This window comes from Bactrocera tryoni, unplaced genomic scaffold (genome assembly GCF_016617805.1).
Source record: "Bactrocera tryoni isolate S06 unplaced genomic scaffold, CSIRO_BtryS06_freeze2 scaffold_133, whole genome shotgun sequence".
NCBI classification, from domain to species: Eukaryota; Metazoa; Arthropoda; class Insecta; order Diptera; family Tephritidae; genus Bactrocera; species Bactrocera tryoni.
In genome coordinates this window covers 308,883-329,423 of record NW_024395849.1, presented here as the reverse complement: position 1 = coordinate 329,423, position 20,541 = coordinate 308,883, and the positions used below count along the sequence as shown (strand labels likewise).

At 36.9% G+C, this 20,541-nt stretch overlaps 1 protein-coding gene and 1 long non-coding RNA gene across 3 annotated transcripts in view; one reads left to right on the top strand and one right to left on the bottom strand.

Moving 5' to 3' along the window:
* Nucleotides 1–510: 510 nt before the first annotated feature.
* The window catches only part of LOC120780062 (potassium voltage-gated channel protein Shal), a 175,046-nt gene continuing 155,015 nt past the window's right edge, over nucleotides 511–20,541 (bottom strand). For both annotated transcript variants that reach the window (XM_040112334.1, XM_040112335.1), the window contains exon 7: nucleotides 511–1,320. The gene's annotated coding sequence lies outside the window, so the exon portion shown is untranslated. The remainder of the gene's footprint in view (nucleotides 1,321–20,541) is intronic.
* On the top strand, nucleotides 18,711–19,669 carry LOC120780065. Its single transcript, XR_005705806.1, has 2 exons — nucleotides 18,711–19,145; nucleotides 19,207–19,669. It is a non-coding gene; the product is annotated as an uncharacterized LOC120780065 (long non-coding RNA).

Here is a 20,541-nt window from a genome sequence, read left to right as displayed (position 1 = left end):
TGAAACGTTTCTGTAAAAGTTTTACCAATTTTAAAACAAAATTTAATGTTGGCTCTTTGTTCGCAGCTCATTTTCGCACCGCTAACACAAACGTACTGACACTTTGTTTATTTGTAAACCTTGTGTTCACCCGGATGTCGGTGATATACTCACTTGCACTTGCACCTTGGAAATTCACTAAAATCAAAATTCGAAATTGGTTGAATATTTCCTTTTCAAACGAATTCCTTTTATTTTTACTTCTTTATTTCTTTTTTCAATGCTTATCGACTTTTACAAAGTATTATTTTCTTTACACAACAATTATTGGCACTTTGGTTCAGTTAACAATGTGAAAATTGTTTAAAGTTTAAAATGTTTAAAGTTTTAGTTCAATAGTGTTACACAGCGTTGCGTCGACGAACGTCTCGATTATAGCGAAAACCTTAGAGGTCACGGGTAAAACGAAAAAAGAGCCTTATTCCCATCTGACCAATCCTTTTGTATCGGTTGTGGGTTGTGAAAAAACGATGTGTTGGTGTGTAGTGTGGTTGGTATGATGTGTAGCTGTGGTTGTGTGGATGACATGTTGGGTTGCATTGGGTGGTATGACCTTTTGTTGTGTTGTGTGTGGGTTTTGTGCGATGAGTGCTGCCAGGATGATATGTGCGGCGTAGCAAAATATCACAAGATGAGAGGTCGCATAAACATCCCGGCCCCCCTAGGCGGATTAATCGCCTAGAAGTCTTTGCAACCGTTGCAGAGTGCTCACTACGGCGTTCAGCCCAGTTGGTTTGCGTTGTTGGTTACGATGACCGTAGTTTGGGGCAGGTGGTCGTGAGTGCGCTCCCCTGGTGCGCTTGGAATGATGCACTCTTCGGCGCTGGATAGGATCCTCGTCTTGTCTGTGTCTATTATTTGTGTGAATTGCTGGTGGATTGACTCGGCGAGGGAACCGATGAAACAGGGTATGATGAGGGCGTTGACAGTATTGACATGACCCGTCGGTTGGACATTCGAATGTTGTGTGGGAGTCTGCCAAGCAATTCATGCAATGTCCGTGTGCGCGGGCGATCTGTTGGCGTTGAGCTGGTTTCATGCTTTTGAAGATAGTGCACCTCTTCAGAACGTGGGGTCGATGGCATAAGCTGCATCGGGGAGGCAAATTTTCTTCAAATGTATCTTCTTATGTATCCCTAGATGTTGCAACAGGTGATTGCCTTGGCGGACGCAAGACTCTTCGTGTCCTTGGTGCGGCGATGGGTGGAGCTTATGTTCTAGGTGCAGCAATCGCGGACTTCACAGTCTTGGGAGTAAGTTGGTTGTCTTCAATGTCCATTTCTAGTGGAATAGGAATATGTATATTAACTTGGTTTTGCTAGTAGTATGAAATATGCTACTCATTATATATGTATATGTGTATACAATATATATAGATGTATGTATTTAGGTATTGTTTATTACTTATATATGGATTTTATAGGTTATTATTAACCGCGTTATGCTTTTGATTTGTACGTACGGATTGTAAAACGGTGTATTTTTGATTAATTATTGTTTGATTTTATGTATGCGTTTGCGTTCGCGTGTTTTCGGTGATCGGTTCTTCGGTATTTGGAAGAAAACACAATTTCACTAGTGGTCGAGCTAGTAGGCCAGTTTGTGTTCGTACATCTACTACTCTTATATGACCATCTCGTCCCCGATGTACCTTTTCAATGCGACCTAGTCGCCATTTGGTTGGGGGAAGGCAATCGTCCTGTATGATGACGCATTCGCCTGTACTGGGTTCCTTCTGGATCGTTTTCCATCGATATCTCTTATGGAGATCTTTAAGATAGTCCTCCTTCCATCTATGGCTGAATTCATGATGAAGAATCTTGATTCTTTCCCATCGATTTATTAAAGTGAGTGAGTCTCCTTCTGTCTCAGGTATGGCGAGAAGAGGAGCTCCTCTGAGGAAATGTCCAGGTGTAAGAGCTGTGAAATCGGAGGGATCTTGCGAGAGTGGTGATATAGGTCTTGAATTTAATACGGCTTCGATACGAGTGAGTAGTGTAGTAAACTCCTCATAATTAAATTTATGATTACCAGCCGTTTTCTTTAAATGGGACTTAAAGCTTTTGACTGCTGATTCCCAAAGTCCGCCCATGTGTGGAGAACATGGAGGTATAAACTGCCAATCGATCCCTTGAGGTGCATATTTTTTAACAATTTCGGGGGATACTTCTTTCATGAAGTTTATGAATTCTTTCTCGGTGGCTCTTTGTGCTCCGATAAAGTTTTTCCCATTGTCGCTCATAATCTTTGAGGGAAATCCGCGTCGTCCGACAAAGCGTGCAAATGCTGCGAGGAAAGCCGCAGTTGTCAGATCTGAACAAAGCTCGAGGTGTACTGCCTTTGTTGTAAAACATACAAAAACAGCCACATAGCCTTTTATAAAGGAAGAAGATCTTAACATCAAGGCCTTTATCTCGAAAGGTCCAGCAAAATCTACCCCAGTAATAGTAAAGGGTAGAGCATAATTGCAGCGTTCAGGTGGTAAAGCTGCCATGATCTGCGTACGCATTTTATGTTTGTTCAAGGTACATTGTTTGCACATAAAAATCGTCTTTTTAAGTTGTGGCTTTAGACGCGGTATATAAAATTCTTGTCGGACCATTTGCTGCATCAAGCGATGCTCACCATGTAGTGTAAGCTGGTGAAGATATATTAAGAATAAATGAGCAAAACGTGATTTCTCAGGTATAATAATGGGATGTCGTTCGTTATAACTAAGGCTGGAGTTCGCTAATCTTCCATTTGCCCTTATTAATCCCTTAGCGTCCAAGAATGGGTTTAAGACGAGAAGAGAGCTTCCCTTTTCGAGTGGTCGTTTTTCGACCAACTTTGCTTTCTCTCGACTGAAATAGCGAGTTTGGGTGTAGGTAATGAGGCTAACTTTGGCATGTTGCAAATCGGTATGCGTTAGTTGTACGCAAGAATCATTTGGTATCCCTTTCATTTTTTGTTTAAGTCTTTGGGTGAATTTGTGCATGTAAGCGACTACTCTTAGTGCTCTAGGAAATGAAGAAAATCGGTGGAGAATATCATCCTATTCTGGAGTGATATGAAAATTTTCAATTTTCCGACTTTCCGGCGGTATTATATTACGAGCGGGAGACTTTGGCCAGAATTCCTGTGATTCTGTTAGCCATGTTGGACCATTCCACCAGAGTGTAGTGCTGGTGAGGTGCAGTGGCTTGCAACCTCTTGTCCCAAGATCCGCTGGGTTATCCGCACTTGCAACATGTTGCCATTTTGCTGGGCCAACTAAGTCTAGAATTTGGAATATTCGGTTAGATACATAGGTCTTCCAGCAATAGGGTGGTTTTTCTAACCATGCTAAAACTATTTCTGAGTCTGACCAAAGATATGTTTTATGATCGGTTAATTTCAGATGGGTTTGAACTATTGAAATTAATTTTGCTAACAGAAGAGCACCATTCAGTTCAAGCCGTGGCAGACTGAGTGTCTTTAAAGGTGCTACTTTGGCTTTGGCTACCAAGAGGTGTGCAGATATTTTGTTCTCGTACTGTGTGCGTACGTAAACTGTTGCACAATAAGCCTTTTCAGAGGCATTACAGAAACCGTGTAATTCTGTGTTAATGTTAGGGGTGAAATTTACCCATCGAGGGATGCGAATTTCTGATATAGTATGCAAATTGTTAGCAAATTGTACCCATTTTGTTAAACGTACAGGTTTTACCTGTTCATCCCATTCAGTGCCATCTTGCCACAATTCTTGAATTAGGATTTTTGCTTGTATCATTATTGGCGAAAGCCATCCTGCGGGGTCGAAAAGTTTTGCCACCGAGGAAAGTATTTGGCGTTTGGTTATGGCGGACATTGCAGATATTGACTCAATTGTATATGAAAATTGGTCTGTTATCGCATTCCATTGAATCCCTAGGGTTTTTGTTGTACTAACCGTTTCAAATTTAAGGAAATTTGTATTTAATAAATCTTCCTTTTTTATGTTTTTTATTTTTTCGGGATGATTTGATGTAATTTTCTTTAAGGGGAATCCCGCTGAATTTAGTGCTTTGATCACTTGAGATAGTGATTCGCACGCTAAGGACAGACTGTGGCTACTTGATAGAATATCATCCACGTATGTTTGTGTTTGTAACACAGGAGTTGCTAAGGGCAAATTTGTTTCACACGTTTTTGCCACTTCATGCAGTGTCCTGATCGCCAAATAGGGTGCGCAATTGATGCCAAAGGTGACGGTTTTAAGTTTGTAGTCGCTGATTGGACTATTACTCGATTTGCGGAAGACTATACGCTGAAAATCTTGGTCATCTTTATGTACTAGAATTTGTCTGTACATTTTCTCTACATCCCCATTAAATACGTATTTAAACATGCGCCAATTTAATATTAACAGCATGAGATCAGGTTGTAAGGTTGTGACAGTATATAGTATGTGGTTGAGTGATTTGCCTGAGTTCGTACACTTTGAGGCATTGAAAATCACTCGTACCTTTGTTGTGATTTTATCAGGTCGTATTACCCCGTGCTGTGGTAGATAAAAAGATAAATATCTACCTTTAGATATTTTTTTATATGGTACAGTTTCTTCCATATGATTGAGGTCTAGATACTCGTCCATCACATTACCATACGCTGATTTGAGCTCACTTTCTTTATCAGACTTTTTTCCAAGCTTAGAAATTGCTGGACTGCTGATATTCTAGAGTGACCTAGAGCTATAGAATCTGGAAAGGTGGGTTTGAAAGGGAGTCGCACAACATAACGACCATTTTCGTTTCTTGTTGTTGTGGACTTGTAATAGGCTTCGCATGCCTGGTCTTCTTCTGAAAGTTGAGTAGTCTGAGGTAATTCTTCTACTTCCCAGAATTTTTTGAGTTCATTATTTAAATATTCGTTTGAAATATTTTCAACTTCAGTTGTAAAAGAATTAATTTTTCCTGTGACTTGGCCACTTAATATCCACCCAAAGATTGTATTTTGGGCTAACAATTTATTGTATATTTTTTCTATACCTTCAAGAATTATTTGAGGTATTAAGTCACTACCTAATAACAAATCGATTTGTGATGGGGTATGGCAGTTGGGATCTGCTAATTTGAGATATGAGCATTTTTCCCATTGCTTTTTATTTACTTCACAGCTTGGAAGCAAATTTGTGAGTTGCGGTAGAACGATGGCTTGTGCATCTATTCTTATATCCGCCTTTGGGGAGACTATAGTGATTGGGTAAATTTTGTTTGAATTTTGTATAATTCTTCCGCCCATTCCTGAAATTTGGAAATTTGAATGTTTTATTGGCAATTTGAGCCGATTTTGAGCCTTTGATGATATAAAAGATCTTTGAGATCCTTGATCAATTAGTGCTCTTAATTTGAATAAATCACCCTTATGTTCTATGGTGATGACCGCAGTGGGTAAAAGAATTTTGCTTTCATTCTCTGAATGAAGAGCTTGAATTTTTGCTGCTTTAGAGCAACATGGTTGTTCTTCCATTTTTTCGGGATTTGAGATTTCGGGATTATCACTTTTGGTTTTAGTGACTAACCCGGTGGTTTTATGAAATTGATTTTGCTTCATATTTTGAAAATTTGTAACATGAAGCAATGAGTGATGTCTTCGTTGACAGTACACACAATTAAATTTGCTTTCACAGTCTTTTGTCGTGTGAGCATTCGACAGACAGTTGATGCAAAGTTTGTGTTGTCTGACAAGATTGTTTCTGTCAGAAACTGATAATTTTTTAAATCTCTCGCAAGATCTTATGTTGCGACCTCCCTTACAAATTTCACATAATGGTTGCCATGTATTTGTTTGATTTGTCACAAATGTTTGGCTTCTATTAGCGTGCCTAGTATATTGTGTATTATTGCTGGCTTGCGGTTTAAAAAAGTTTTTATTGGGTGATTGGGTAAATTTTGTTTGAATTTTGTATAATTCTTCCGCCCATTCCTGAAATTTGGAAATTTGAATGTTTTATTGGCAATTTGAGCCGATTTTGAGCCTTTGATGATATAAAAGATCTTTGAGATCCTTGATCAATTAGTGCTCTTAATTTGAATAAATCACCCTTATGTTCTATGGTGATGACCGCAGTGGGTAAAAGAATTTTGCTTTCATTCTCTGAATGAAGAGCTTGAATTTTTGCTGCTTTAGAGCAACATGGTTGTTCTTCCATTTTTTCGGGATTTGAGATTTCGGGACTATCACTTTTGGTTTTAGTGACTAACCCGGTGGTTTTATGAAATTGATTTTGCTTCATATTTTGAAAATTTGTAACATGAAGCAATGAGTGATGTCTTCGTTGACAGTACACACAATTAAATTTGCTTTCACAGTCTTTTGTCGTGTGAGCATTCGACAGAGAGTTGATGCAAAGTTTGTGTTGTCTGACAAGATTGTTTCTGTCAGAAACTGATAATTTTTTAAATCTCTCGCAAGATCTTATGTTGTGACCTCCCTTACAAATTTCACATAATGGTTGCCATTTATTTGTTTGATTTGTCACAAATGTTTGGCTTCTATTAGCGTGCCTAGTATATTGTGTATTATTGCTGGCTTGGGGTTTAAAAAAGTTTTTGTTCGACTCATTTTGATTATTTTTTTGCTTTACTATTTTTTTGTCAACTCGCTCAGCTATTTCGTTCTGAGTTTTTAAGAAGTCTTTCATTTGATGCCATTTTGGCGATTTCTTTCTTGCCTCTAGTGATTGCTCCCATCGTAGCAAAGCAGCATCAGGCAGTGTTGCTGCACAAATATTTACTAGGATAGGGTCCACGATTCTGTGGAAATATTTTGTGTTTCTAACACAGATAAACAATTAGTCACTGTCGAGTATAGTTTTTGAAACTCTTGGCTGGTTTCTTGTTGAATTTTTGGTAAATTCATTAAAATTGTTATTTGGTTATCTACCAATACTCTTTCATTTTCGTATCTTTCGACCAGTGCTTCCCAAGCCAGATTAAAGTTTTCGTCATTTAAAGCGAAACGCTTGACGATACTGCCAGCTTCCCCTTTTGTTTTGTATCTGAGATGGTACAGCTTTTGAGCTCGCGAAAGTTTGGGATGGTTAATGTATACGGCAGTGAACATGTCCCGGAAGGACGGCCACTGCTCATAACCTCCGTGAAAAACTTCAGTATCACAAGCTGGCACTTTCAAGAATATACCTGTATCTATTTCTTTTTTTTTGAGTCGTAACTACTGTCGGGGGAGGAGTAATGGCTCTACATGGCCTTAATAAATTTATTTGGTCCAATATCATTGCCTTCGTAATTTCATATTGTTCGAGGCAGTTTTCATATTTAGCTGACGCCGAAGCTTTTACGTTTTCTGGGAGTTCAGCGTCGTCAGTATCTAGTACTGTATCGTATGCTGCCAGAAGGCGTGCCCATATGCTATCTATGCTTTGAATTTTTAAATTTAGAACCGATTCTGTGTTATCATTAATCGGGGAAGCAGTAAATCTTGTGCAGTATCTAACAAAACTGTCACTTTCAGTTATGAACCTTGACACTGAAATATCTTTGGTTCTTTTTTGTTTGGCACCCTGCTTTGAGCGTGTAGCTTCTGCAGGTGTGCTTTGTGACAGACCTGTGTAATACTGAGTAGTAATGGTACTAGTAGGTACTTAAATACTTTAATTTTTATCTTGAAGTACTTAGTATTTACTAAGTACTTTCAGAATTTTCAAGTAAAAGTACCAATCATTGAAAAATACTTGCAATATTAACAAATATTTGAAAGTATTTGAAAAGAATTGAAAATACTTGAAAAGAATTGAAAAATGTACTTGAATCTATTTTCAATTCTTTTCAAGTACTTTCAATTACTTACAATTTTGAAACCAATATCTAAAAGAAATAACACAAATAAATGACATTTTTATATTTCTTATATATTGTTCATTATTTTTATTTAACAATATGCAATTCATTTTTCAAATTTAAAAATAAATATTGCACACCACAATTTTTTCTAAAAATTGTAATAAAAAAGTTTGAAATTTAGATGAAACTTTGCAGAATTTTGCTTTATTTTGCACAAAAATTGCAATTTGGATTCTTATGGTTTTTATTAGCAGTTGAGATGTATTAAAAAAAATTAATAAACACTAAACAATCAAATTTAAAATAAAAGAAAATATTCAAATTTTGTCAAAATGTAGTGTGCCTATACTTTTTTCCGCCACTGTATGTACCTGGAAAAACTAACAAAACCACTAAAAACCAAATGCAAAACAATACCAGACATCACAAAACATGTAAACCAACTTCTTCCAGGTCCGAATAAAATTTTGGTCCAAGTATCACAGGAAGAACAGTTGATAGGCGAGTTTTTTTGGACGTTGTTGGTGTTTCTAACGCCAGTCTCCGCGGACGGCCTTTCTGGCGAATAGGTTGGGTCGGCCCTTTCATCATCAGCAGAAAAATCATTTTCCAAACTTGAAGACATTACTAAATTCTTACAATTATGTACTATCACAATTTCATGAATATTATAAACAATATCAGACATGGACTATGGTTGCGAGAATGTTCGCGTTGAGTATTCGATTTTACTTTCGTTTTCGCAAAAACACGTTTCTTTTGTTATTGTTTTGTTGTCAAAATTTAATGTTAACAATCACATGTCAAAGTTACCACTCTGACATTTACATCCTGGTATAAATATATAGCGGGATTCTGTAACCAGTCTCTAGTCTCTATTTGAGACATTTTGAGGTAAAGTCTCAATTTGAGACTAGTTACTATTCACTAAACAGTCTCTAGGGTTAGTCTCAAAATATTGACTAAAATTTGAGACCTGATAGTTAGCAGGTCACAAATTAAAAAGAACTCTTGCTGCCATTTTGAATATACTGAATAGAGATCATCATATAAATTAATCGATTGTCGTTTTTTTTATATTTTGTAAGCAACTTAAACACGAAAAGATTAAAAATAAATCAATTTTACATAAATTTCATAAATATTATGAAACAACGTCAACATATATTTTTATTTATATTGATAAATATGTTTTTTGACGATGTTATAGAAAATTTAATATTTGTTATCGACATATTTATTTTCATTCAAGCGTAAAAACATCTCTGAATAATGAAATGTAATAGATTTTGTCTCTAACTTGAAATTTCAAATGAGGAGACTTGATACTGTATCACAGTACAGAATCGCACGGATAATATCCACTCCAGGCGACATGTAAGAAATATAAAACTGTCATTTATTTATGTTATTTCTTTTAGATTGTTTAGAAACAGATACATAGTTTATATGCGAAATCATCACTGCTACTTTTATACATATTTTATTATGTGCCAACATTCTTAGCACTTAATTGTATACAACAACATTGTTTAAAACTAAAGATATGCATGCTTTAGGTCTGAGCGCCGGCAATCGCCAAACCGGTTTTGTCTATTTGAGTGACTTTGATAACGCACTCTTATCATACTTGCTTAGGCAAGCGTAAATGCCTACATTAGTGTAAATGCAAAGAATTAGAACATGTACCACTATCTCAGCTGATCGTAATACCGTAGCCACCGTATGAATTAGGAGAAAGGCTGCAGGTTAATCAACTTGTTACAGCTGTTAATTTAGTTTGTCGCAATTGAATGTCGCGGTAATCGCCAGCGCGATTGGCAATCAAATTATATCGAAATAAATCATTAAAATTAAAATAATTAAATTCGTTGTTTTTCTTTCGAAACATTACACGGGCAATAAAAAGCTTATTGTCCTCTAAACATAGATATTGGTTTCACAATTGTAAGTAATTGAAGGTACTTGAAAAGAATTAAAAATAGATTCAAGTACATTTTCAATTCTTTTCAAGTTTTTCAATTCTTTTCAAATACTTTCAAGCATTTGTTAAAATTTCAAGTATTTTTTCAATTACTTGTACTTGTACTTGTACTTGACAATTTTGGGAATGTAGTACCAGTACCAGTACAATTCCTTTAAATGTACTTGTTACAAGTCGTACTGGTACTTGATATTACCCAGGTCTGCTTTGTGATTTATCATCATCAGCCATTTTCGAATTTCTAATAATTGAGGTGTTCTTGTTTTAACCTCTTTTGATTTTTCCGATTGCATTTATAAATTTAAATTGTAAGCTTTGAGCTTGGCAATATTTTGCTTTGAAATACAATTAAAATTGGTATTATGAGCAAATGCGTAAATTGGAATTGAAAAGAAAAATAGATTTGAAACTTTTATTATTAATTGAATGATATAATATAAATTTACGAACACGTATTCACCGCATAAATTGTCAAAACCAAAAAATGTTTATATAAACCTAATAATAATAATAATTATTATTTTTTTTTTTTACCGTGTATTATTTAAACGTATCTGCGAAATACGCGATTAATTTGGATGTTATTCCTTAGTACGTCTATCTTTTGAGATAAGAACGCAAAAGGAAAGAAATTAATAATAATCGCAAAAATAATCGTATGTATATATTTATATGCATATAGTTATGCTTAATATTTGTTTGTTCTTTCGTTTCCCTTATAGTTTCGCACAATTGTCATATACATATGTACATGCATATGTATGTATATAATACGTATGTGCAATATAGCGAAATGTGCGGAACAATGATACTAAATAAGTATAAAATTTTTAAATGTTTGTAAATATGTTAACATTTAAGTATGTACGTATGTATGCAAATGTTTTGTTAATCTGCATACGTTAGTCAAAAGGAGCGCGAAAAAGAAATTTCGATAATTACCCTATGTATGCACATATGTATATACTATAAGCATGTATATATGTAAAAATGCACATACGTGAATATGAGTGTTGGTTAATTTTATTTAATTTTCCAATGTTTGAATATGGATATCCTCCATATATGTACATATACTCTGATAATTTTTCTATGTTCCGTTTTGACGACTTTTCCTTTTTTTTTGTTTTTAAAGTTCGTTGACCTTTATATTGGTCCGTTGGTATGTATTAAGACAGAGAGAATACGTAAGAGAGATAACCGAGAAATACGTAGTTAGATCGCGATATACATATGTACACATATGTACATACACAAATATCCACTGTTATGTTGTTGTTATATTTTTTTTTTCTTCTGCCTTTGCTTATTTTTAAAGCGATTCTGCTTGTTGCTTTGTTAGCACAAGGGGAGTATCACCAGAACTTGCAAGTAAGAATACTTGACTTTGAAAAAATTTTAGGTTTTTTTTTTTGTAGTGTGTTTGGAGACACAAGTAAGCTTGAAGGCAGGTGGTTATGTAACAACAGTTTTTCAAAAATTTGTGCAGTTGATTTATGTATGTACCATATGTCCATGAATATATGTAATATTAATTACGCCATATAAAATTTGGCGCGGAAAGTTCGATTGCCCATAAATTTTTGTATGTATGTATATGTATATGTTATATTGAAAGATTATAAGTATTTGTTCCCAGGTCAGTACATATGTACATATGTATCACTTGTTTTTCTAAGGATCTCTTTAGTGAGAGATTGAGTACGGAAAGAGCATGAGTGTGATATTGCGGTATAAATATCGGCGGGAGACATGCAAATGTAAAAGTAAATATGTGCACATACATAAATTTCGCTTATTACCTTTTGTGGTTCTCTTTTTTACCTTTGCTTATGTTTAAAGCGATCCTGCTTGTTGCTTTTTTTTTGTTTCTTTAGCCCAAGGGGTATCGCAAGAATTATTGCAAGTTATACTTGACTTTGGAAATTTTTTGTTGGTTTTTTTTGTTTTTTTGTATTTTATTTTTTGGTGTGTTTGGAAACACGAATTAAGTGAAAGGCAGGTCGTTGAACCTTGGCGTTATTTAATTTATGTATGTACCATTTGATTCAAAAGGGGGGTCTCTCATCCGAGGCTGGTTGTAGCTCTTCACTGGGGGTGTTTTTTACGTGGCGGGTCCCAAACCCAGCGCACAACCCTTGTAGGGAATGTTTCGCCTTCTCACTTTAGCTCGCCTTCGAACGGATGTTCTTAGGCTACCCAGAGGATACTTGGTCAAAGACCGGAAGTAGTGAGCTAGCGGGCGACCATGTGTAAAAGAATCGTTTCTGGCCACTCCCAGAGGAATGGCGATCAGAGAGAACTTTCACTCACTTGCGTGAACTTCTACACATGAAGCTCCATCTCAGTGAGCTATTCAAACACGGCGGCGAAGAACTGATAAGGTGCATGCATCAGCTTCTTTGTAAAATATGGTCCGGACGAAAGCTTGTGCCCAACGATTGAATTTAAGTGTGCTATGCCCAATCCATAAAAAAGGAGACCCCACAATCTGCCAACTACCGTGGGATTAGCCTCCTCAACATCGCATATAAGGTTCTATCGAGGCGTACTGTGTGAAAGATTAAAGCCCACCGTCAACAAACTGATTGGACCTTATCAGTGTGGCTTTAGACCTGGCAAATCAACAACCGACCAGATATTCATCATGCGCCAAATCTTGGAAAAGACCCGTGAAAGGAGAATCGACACACACACCACCTCTTCGTCGATTTCCAAAGCTGCTTTCGACAGCACGAAAAGGAGCTGCCTTTTATGCCGCGATGTCTGAATTTGGTATCCCCGCAAAACTAATACGGCTGTGTAAACTGACGTTGAGTAGTAACACCAAAAGCTCCGTCAGGATCGGGAAGGACCTCTCCGAACCGTTCGATACCAAACGAGGTTTCAGACAAGGCGATTCCCTATCGTGCGACTTTTTCAACCTGCTTTTGGTTAGTTCGAGCCGCAGAACTAAATAGAGAAGGTACCATCTTCTATAAGAGTGTACAGCTGTTGGCGTATGCCGATGATATTGATATCATCGGCCTCAACACCCGCGCCGTTAGTTCTTCTTTCTCCAGGCTGGACAAGGAAGCACAGAAAATGGGTCTGGCAGTGAACGAGGGCAAGACGAAATATCTCCTGTCATCAAACAAACAGTCGTCGCATTCGCGACTTGGCTCTCACGTCACTGTTGACAGTCATAACTTTGAAGTCGTAGATAATTTCGTCTATCTTGGAACCAGCGTAAACACCACCAACAATGTCAGCCTTGAAATCCAACGCAGGATAACTCTTTCCAACAGGTGCTACTTCGGACTGAGTAGGCAATTGAGAAGCAAAGTCCTCTCTCGACAAACAAAAACCAAACTCTATAAGTCACTCATAATTCCCGTCCTGCTGTATGGTGCAGAGTCTTGGACGATGTCAACAACGGATGAGTCGACGCTGCGAGTTTTCGAGAGAAAAAGTTCTGCGAAAGATTTATGGTCCTTTGCGTGTTTAGCCACGGCGAATACCGCATTCGATGGAACGATGAGCTGTACGAGATATACGACGACATCGACATAGTTCAGCGAATTAAAAGACAGCGGCTACGCTGGCTAGGTCATGTTGTCCGAAAACACTCCAGCTCTGAAAATATTCGACGCAGTACCCGCCGGGGGAATCAGAGGAAGAGGAAGACCTCCACTCCGTTGGAAGGACCAAGTGGAGAAGGGCCTGGCTTCGCTTGGAATATCCAATTGGCGCCACGTAGCGAAAAGAAGAAACGACTGGCGCGCTGTTGTTAACTCGGCTATAATCGCGTAAGCGGTTTCTACGCCAATTAAGAAGAAGAAGAAGATGTACCATTTGATTATTTAATTACATAGGCATGTATACATATTTGTGTAATAGAATAAAAATCCGGAAATATATGCACACATGTGTTGCACTTATTATTATATACATATTAATAATGTCTATATATACATATGAATTCTTCTTATACTTCCTTGTTCCCCTTTTTTCCCTCTTTATTCTTTGTTCGCCTTTGCTTATTAGTTGTACACGATCCTGCTTGTTGCTTATTAGCCCAAGGGGTATCGCTGGATAGTTGCAAGTTGGTATACTTGACTTTGTAAAATTTTAATTTAATTTTATTTTTTCAGTTATATTGTGGTGTGTTTGGAAACACAAAATAAGCTTATAGGCAGGACAGTTATTTCGGTACACACATACGTATACATATACCGAACCGTCTTACTGTATATCAGCGGTCGGCATTTCTTAGCACAATTGTGCAAACTAACTTCACACGTACGCTTACGCTCTATCGTTCAGTCGTTGTCGAGCCAGCAACGAATTAACATCACGCAAGACTATAGCGCAAAACCAAATATGCCCTGCGAGAAATATTTTATGATTCTAAATGCCTTTGGTGCCATGCAATGCCTTTTATGTTCCAAGTCTTTTAAAGATAATAGGGAATAATATCCTTAAAAGACATTTTGTTAATTTTCATTATACTAATAATTATTTATAAAATTTGCTTAAATTTAATTCCAATTTCTCACTGGGCTACTTTTTTTTCGTGCTCACCAACACAGTGACAGATCCTCTCATGCCGACCACTGCTGTATACATATATATATATATGTATATTACCAAGAACAGTTGAGTTTTTTATAAGTATTTGTTTGCCGAAACATTACTGACTGTTACTTCAAAGAGAAAAAAAAATACATACATATGTATATAAGTATGTGCATGCGTGCATAAAACTTCAATTTTTAAAAATTAAATTGGACTGGACTCACATTAATTTCCGGCAAGGGTCTTTCAGAGGGTGAGATACTTATGTTTTATGAGACTATTTCTCTTCCTTCTCGCTGAGTTTCGTCTTTTCCTCTTTCCGGCGTTATTGCTGTGTGTAGCCTTCCTCCTCACTGCTTTCCTGCTGGAATCCTCTCCCGTGCTTATGCTTTCTTCTTTTTTTTTTTTTTTAAATCGCGCCCGCCTTTAGTTTTTTCTGAGTTTTGTAACAGTTTTGCTTCATTTGTTTCGCTCCCGTTTATTATAAAATCGCGCCTGCTTTTAGTTTTTAGTGAGTTTTGTGTTAGTTTGTTTTAATTTGTTTCGCGCTCGTTTATTATAATTTATTTTCACTGTTAATATATATAGTAGTATATATATACATGTATCCACAATATTACTAAATAAATTAATCTTCTTTGCCTTTTAAACTTACCTTCGTGTGTACAAATACACAGAATTCACAAAGCCAAAAAACAAACATTATTTAAGTATTTGCAAGTACTTGCAAGTACTTGCAAATGATTCTAGCAATTGGGGAGGCCCATTCGGCTAATACTAAAAAATGGGCAAATGGGGTTGGTGATACGAATATATAGCCTATACCTCCCAAACGTCAACCTCACCTTCACTACGAACGAGGTTCTGACGACCGAGTAAAGGCGGTATAACCTTAGCACCTGCGAGAAGGAAATTCCCACACATAGAGGCAAAACCGGCAGCGCCGGAGCTAGGCTCGGATGCAGAAGGCTAATCACCTACTCATCTTAAATCCTCTGATTACCGAAACCGAAATAAACAAAGCAATACCTCTTCAGATTATTAAGCTGTGAGAGAGATTTACTTGCAAATTATACTGACCTTCCTTTTCAGCTTATTCTGTTGTGAGAGGGATTGCTTCAAAAAGGTAAGCAAAAGGCAGAAAAAAGATTAAAGAATAAAAAAGAACGAATACAAACATTCATACATATACATATACATATCCTCAAATGGATTAAACATTTGGTGGTGATGCGGTACTAAGTGAGTCGTTGTGAACACTTTGATGGTCGTTGACGAACTATATTTCAATTTTGTGCTTTTGATCTTACATTCTTAAGCGCTGAACACATAGAGAGCGACAGACTGCAAACTACATCTGTCAAATATTAAAATACACACGTTCTTATGGGCAGTGTTATTTTGATAGCTGCACGACTACACGACTGCAGGCCGACAGTTGTCGTTCTCGCTAACTTCAATATCCTCCTATATTTGCCAACGACAGTACGACGACAGTAGAGTTGACAGTAGAATGGAAGATAGAGAGATGAGGTAGAGTGGTGATGCCACTAATATGTAAAATGTAAAATTATTCACAGCTCTAACAAACTTTAAGTTATTTTACAAATAAAAGCATTAAATAGCTATATTATAGCTCTATTATATCATTTGTAATAACAATTGATAATTTAAAGCAAAAATATTGACCTATTTACTTATTTTTTGCATAAAAAATTTCACTTTGAACAAAATATTAAAATTTCATTGAAGTGAAAGGAATTAGTATGCCACAACGAAATTGTGTACATACAAAATGGACAACTGCGTTGTTGTGTGTACATGCCGGCCATTGTGTTGTTGTTGCTACTCAAAATGTACATGTAGTAAGATGAACAACGACGTTTTCAGTTCACTGTCGTGCTGCTGCAGTCTGTCGCAGTCATTGTGTTCACCATTTTACATTCGTTAAGTTTTAGGATAAGATTACAAGAAGCTCTCTATCGTAAACTGAGTAATGCTTTTCTGTTTCGGTTAGGGGTTCTGGTTCGTTATTTACTAATTGGTGAAGTACAGCTCCTACTGCGACATCGGATGCGTCTGTGAATAAACGGAGTTGAGCACCAACATGAGGGTATGCTAAAGTTGCTGCATCGGCCATATTTTGTTCACAATCTTCAATCTTCATCTGTTCAATCGATACGAGTTTTATCGTTGCGTTTGTGTCCGTTGATAAGTTTTTGTAGAACGGCTTGACGTTTTGCGGCGTTAGGTAAAAATTTGCGGTAGAAATTGATAGATGCTAGGAAACTTTTTAATTCGTTGGCTATTGTAGGTCGAAAGCTTTTATATGCATATTCAACTCTTTGTGAATAGTGCACGGCGCTTCGAGGTTTGTTTTGTTGTCGATTAATTTGTTGCGTTTTAGATCGATGATCAAGTCGTGGTGACGCATAAAATCACTGGCAATAATTGATGTATTAACATCTGCAACCATGAAGTTCCACATGAATTTGCGACGAAAACCAAGATCCACGCGTTGGCGTACTAAACCGTAAGTTTTTATTGGTGTACCGTTGGCTGCGTAAAACGCGATGTTTGTTGGGCGAAGAGAATTGAACTTGTTTTTGTTTGGAAGAACACTGTAATCGGCACCAGTGTCTATGAGATATTTTACGTTTGATGACTGGTCCCTGATGAAAAGTTGATTTACTGCTGCGTTGGGGTGATTGGCGTCAGCATCGCTGACTGAAACTTCTAGTCATTCATGCTGGGCGTTGGTACTTTGTCGACGTAGACATGGACTACGGCATCGGTTGGCGGAGTCTCCCAAAGTTTGATGGTGCCAACATTCCTTCGTATTACGTGCGGAAGATCTTCGCTCACTCGATTGACTATGTCGTCGAGGAAATCTCCGACTAGTGCGTGAGCGACTGCGTTCTCGTGTACGCATATTATCAAATTTGCGTTGCAATTCGTGAATCGTATTTGATAGCTGAGAAATCGTGTCTCGTTGAGTCTGAGCTGATGTACTGGTGGTGTGATCCAATGATGAACAAATTTGACGCTGGGTTGAAGTTTCCATAATTGCGTCGGCAACTGCAATTTGGACATCTATCGTACCTTCGCGTGCGATTACAGATGCTCTTATTAATTCCGGTAAGCGTTGGATCCACATGGCTCGAAGAGTTTCTTCTGAAAAGGAATTCCCTGCCACTCGTCTCATGGCATTAAATAGTTGACTCGGACGTTGGTCACTTAGTACCATCTCCTCCAATAATCGCTGAATTTTGCATTGATAACTTTCACCGAAATATTTGAGAAGTTCAGTCTTGAGGAACTCATACATGCCAATGCCTGAGTTGGTAATACGTTGCGTATTTTCAGCGTTTTTACTGATTTGGCTAATGGTTGGTAGCGTAAGAGGATCTAAGGTAGCCATCACATGGTAATAAAGTTGAGCGTCGCTGTTCATGTTGCATGCCCTAAACCAATAGTCCACCGATGTGAACCAAGCATCCATATCGTTTGGTGTTATGCGAGGCATCGGAATACATGCATATGCTTCAGGTGCAGAATAACGATGAAGCGGTGCAAACTGTACACATTGATGATCTGGAAACGGGATCGCATCATTTGTTCGCTGTTGTGCAAACGGTACTATATTCGGCTGATGTAGATTCCTCAACGGTACTTCGCTGCCCTCTGTCTGCATTGGCTTCGTCTGACGCGCAGCTTCACTCGCTGCCTCTAACTGTGTGACCGCATGACTTTGATTTTCAGGTTGAATGTCATTGGCGCTCCAACTGCTTCTGTAGGGTCTAAATGCTTCTGGGCCCACTGAAATTCCATCGCTGCCAGATATGGTTTCGCTTTCCACAGGTTGATGTTCGTCCATTTTGAGTAAGCGCGGGGTTTAGAAAAAATATTTAAAATTTTACTATTCTGACATCAATTTGGTGGTGATGCGGTACTAAGTGAGTCGTTGTGAACCACGGTAGAGGAGGAGTAAGGTCACTATCAGCTGATTTTATGTAAACAAAGGCCCAGCTGAGAGGTGCCACTGTAGAAACGTCAAGTGTAGTCCGGGGTTGAGTTTCTATTGAAATCCAAGATGGCCGACTTTTTACCAAGATGGCCGACTTTTAACCGGAAAATGGTTGCATTGTGTTATTTTCTTAAAATTTATGGAAAAGTTGTCCCAAAAATATTGGTTATATATAAAAGTTTAATATATTTTCAAAAGAAAATCGTTTTATTTTAATATATATTCTCAAAGATGAGAAAAATATGAGCTAATACATGAAAAATTAAGTATTTTATTTATGCCTCTTTTTAGCTGTGGTAAGTTAATAAATGTTCACCACAGAAAAATGTTACGAACAAATAAGCAACCATGCCGAATAGTGGGGTCCAGATTATACTCATTCACAGCCATATTGACATTTTTGCCATCATAACGAAGATTTTTGCAAGGCAATTTGAGTTTATTTCATGGTTAATTGCTTTACGATGGTTTATTTAGTATTTCCCTTGAGACGATAAATAACAAATGGGGTTGGGATTTTATTCCAATAAAAGTACGGAATAACTAAACATGGCCTCGTTAATACTGCTGCGTAATGGGTCAGGTGCTGTTCCAATTTTATGATTTAAGAGATGTAAAAACGATACACGATGCTGTGAAGTACTCAAATGTATTTATGAACTTAGTTGGTCGTGAATTCGAGACAAAATTGTAAATTCAATGACGTGCTTGTGGAAGGTGCACGTCGCATTGCTAGGTAAGCTAAAATTAAACTTTATTTCAAAAGATTTACCATGTAATTTAATTTTTTTTTATAGAATCAGCAAAGAAGCTGGTGTAGAACGTTTGATAATTTGTGTGCTTTAAACGCTAGCCCCTGGACAACCTATTGGTGAGCTGCATACGGAACGTATCGATCGCGAATGTATTACCGATGTAGTTCCCTCCGACATACCGTGGTTGAAGAATTTTGGTGTACAATTGACCTCCATGGAAGAGAAAGTACCATGGGAATTGTGACCATATCGTGCTGCGCAATATTATGATGCCGAATTGGGAGAGTGGGGAGAACCAGCTCCACCAAAACCGATAGAACGTCGGGAAGAACTACGCAAATAATAAACAACACTCATCAAATGAAAGTTGGCAGCGTTGGTGACCAAGCAGCGATTTGAAAAAGAAACATTTGCATCTACGCGAATTACAATTCGTCTTTACATCTAGTGAATTATGGTCGATTATGAATGGTGTGGAAGTTGATATTTAAACTTAAAAAAAAAACAAATAAATGTAATTTGGCTAATAATGAGCCGCTATTAAAAATTAAGGAATTTGAGTTGTATTTTTAATTGGGCCAAACAAGTTATTATCAATTTGAATAATTTCAAACGGAATATATTTCGAACAATCATTTATTTTTTTGAATACTATGCCAGTATTGCTATTGAGCATGGCAAAATAGTGCTGCGTAAGCTAATTTAAACTACTTTTTACTACTATATAGATATTCCAAATTCAAAAAATAATTTCTTTAAGAATCCTTTTTATTTAAAAACTTAGCTTAGAACTAAAAAATAATGTGGTAAATCTGTTAGGATAATCAAACACTCCATTTAGGAACGAGTAGGATTCCTGATTGCCGGCATATAGCTAAATTCTGACATGTAAAACGTGTATGTAGTTTGTGATTACAAAAATTTATACTTAAAATTCAGAAAACATGGCTATTATAATTATCTCTTGATTTATCTTATAGTAAAAAATTGTGTTTTACTGTTCAGACGAATTATTATGATATGTAATACCAAATTTTTCCACAATAGTTATCTCTTTTGGAACACTCATTATCAAAAATAATTTTCAATTTGTCCATGAATAAATTAACTACAACGCTTAAAAATATATAGCATATTTATTTATATCAAGAAGATATAATTAAATCTTTTGATAACAGCATTAAACTTCATTCTATAACAAAAATTTAAAATAGTATTTATACATGTACAAATATAGTACTATAGAATTTACAATTTTATATTACAGCATTTTCGCTTTCTGCAACCCGTTTTGACCTCTCGCCACCCTTATTTACCAGAGGTGGCCATGATGTTTTATTGTGAACGTACACTTGAGGGGTAGGTTAAGGACTTTGA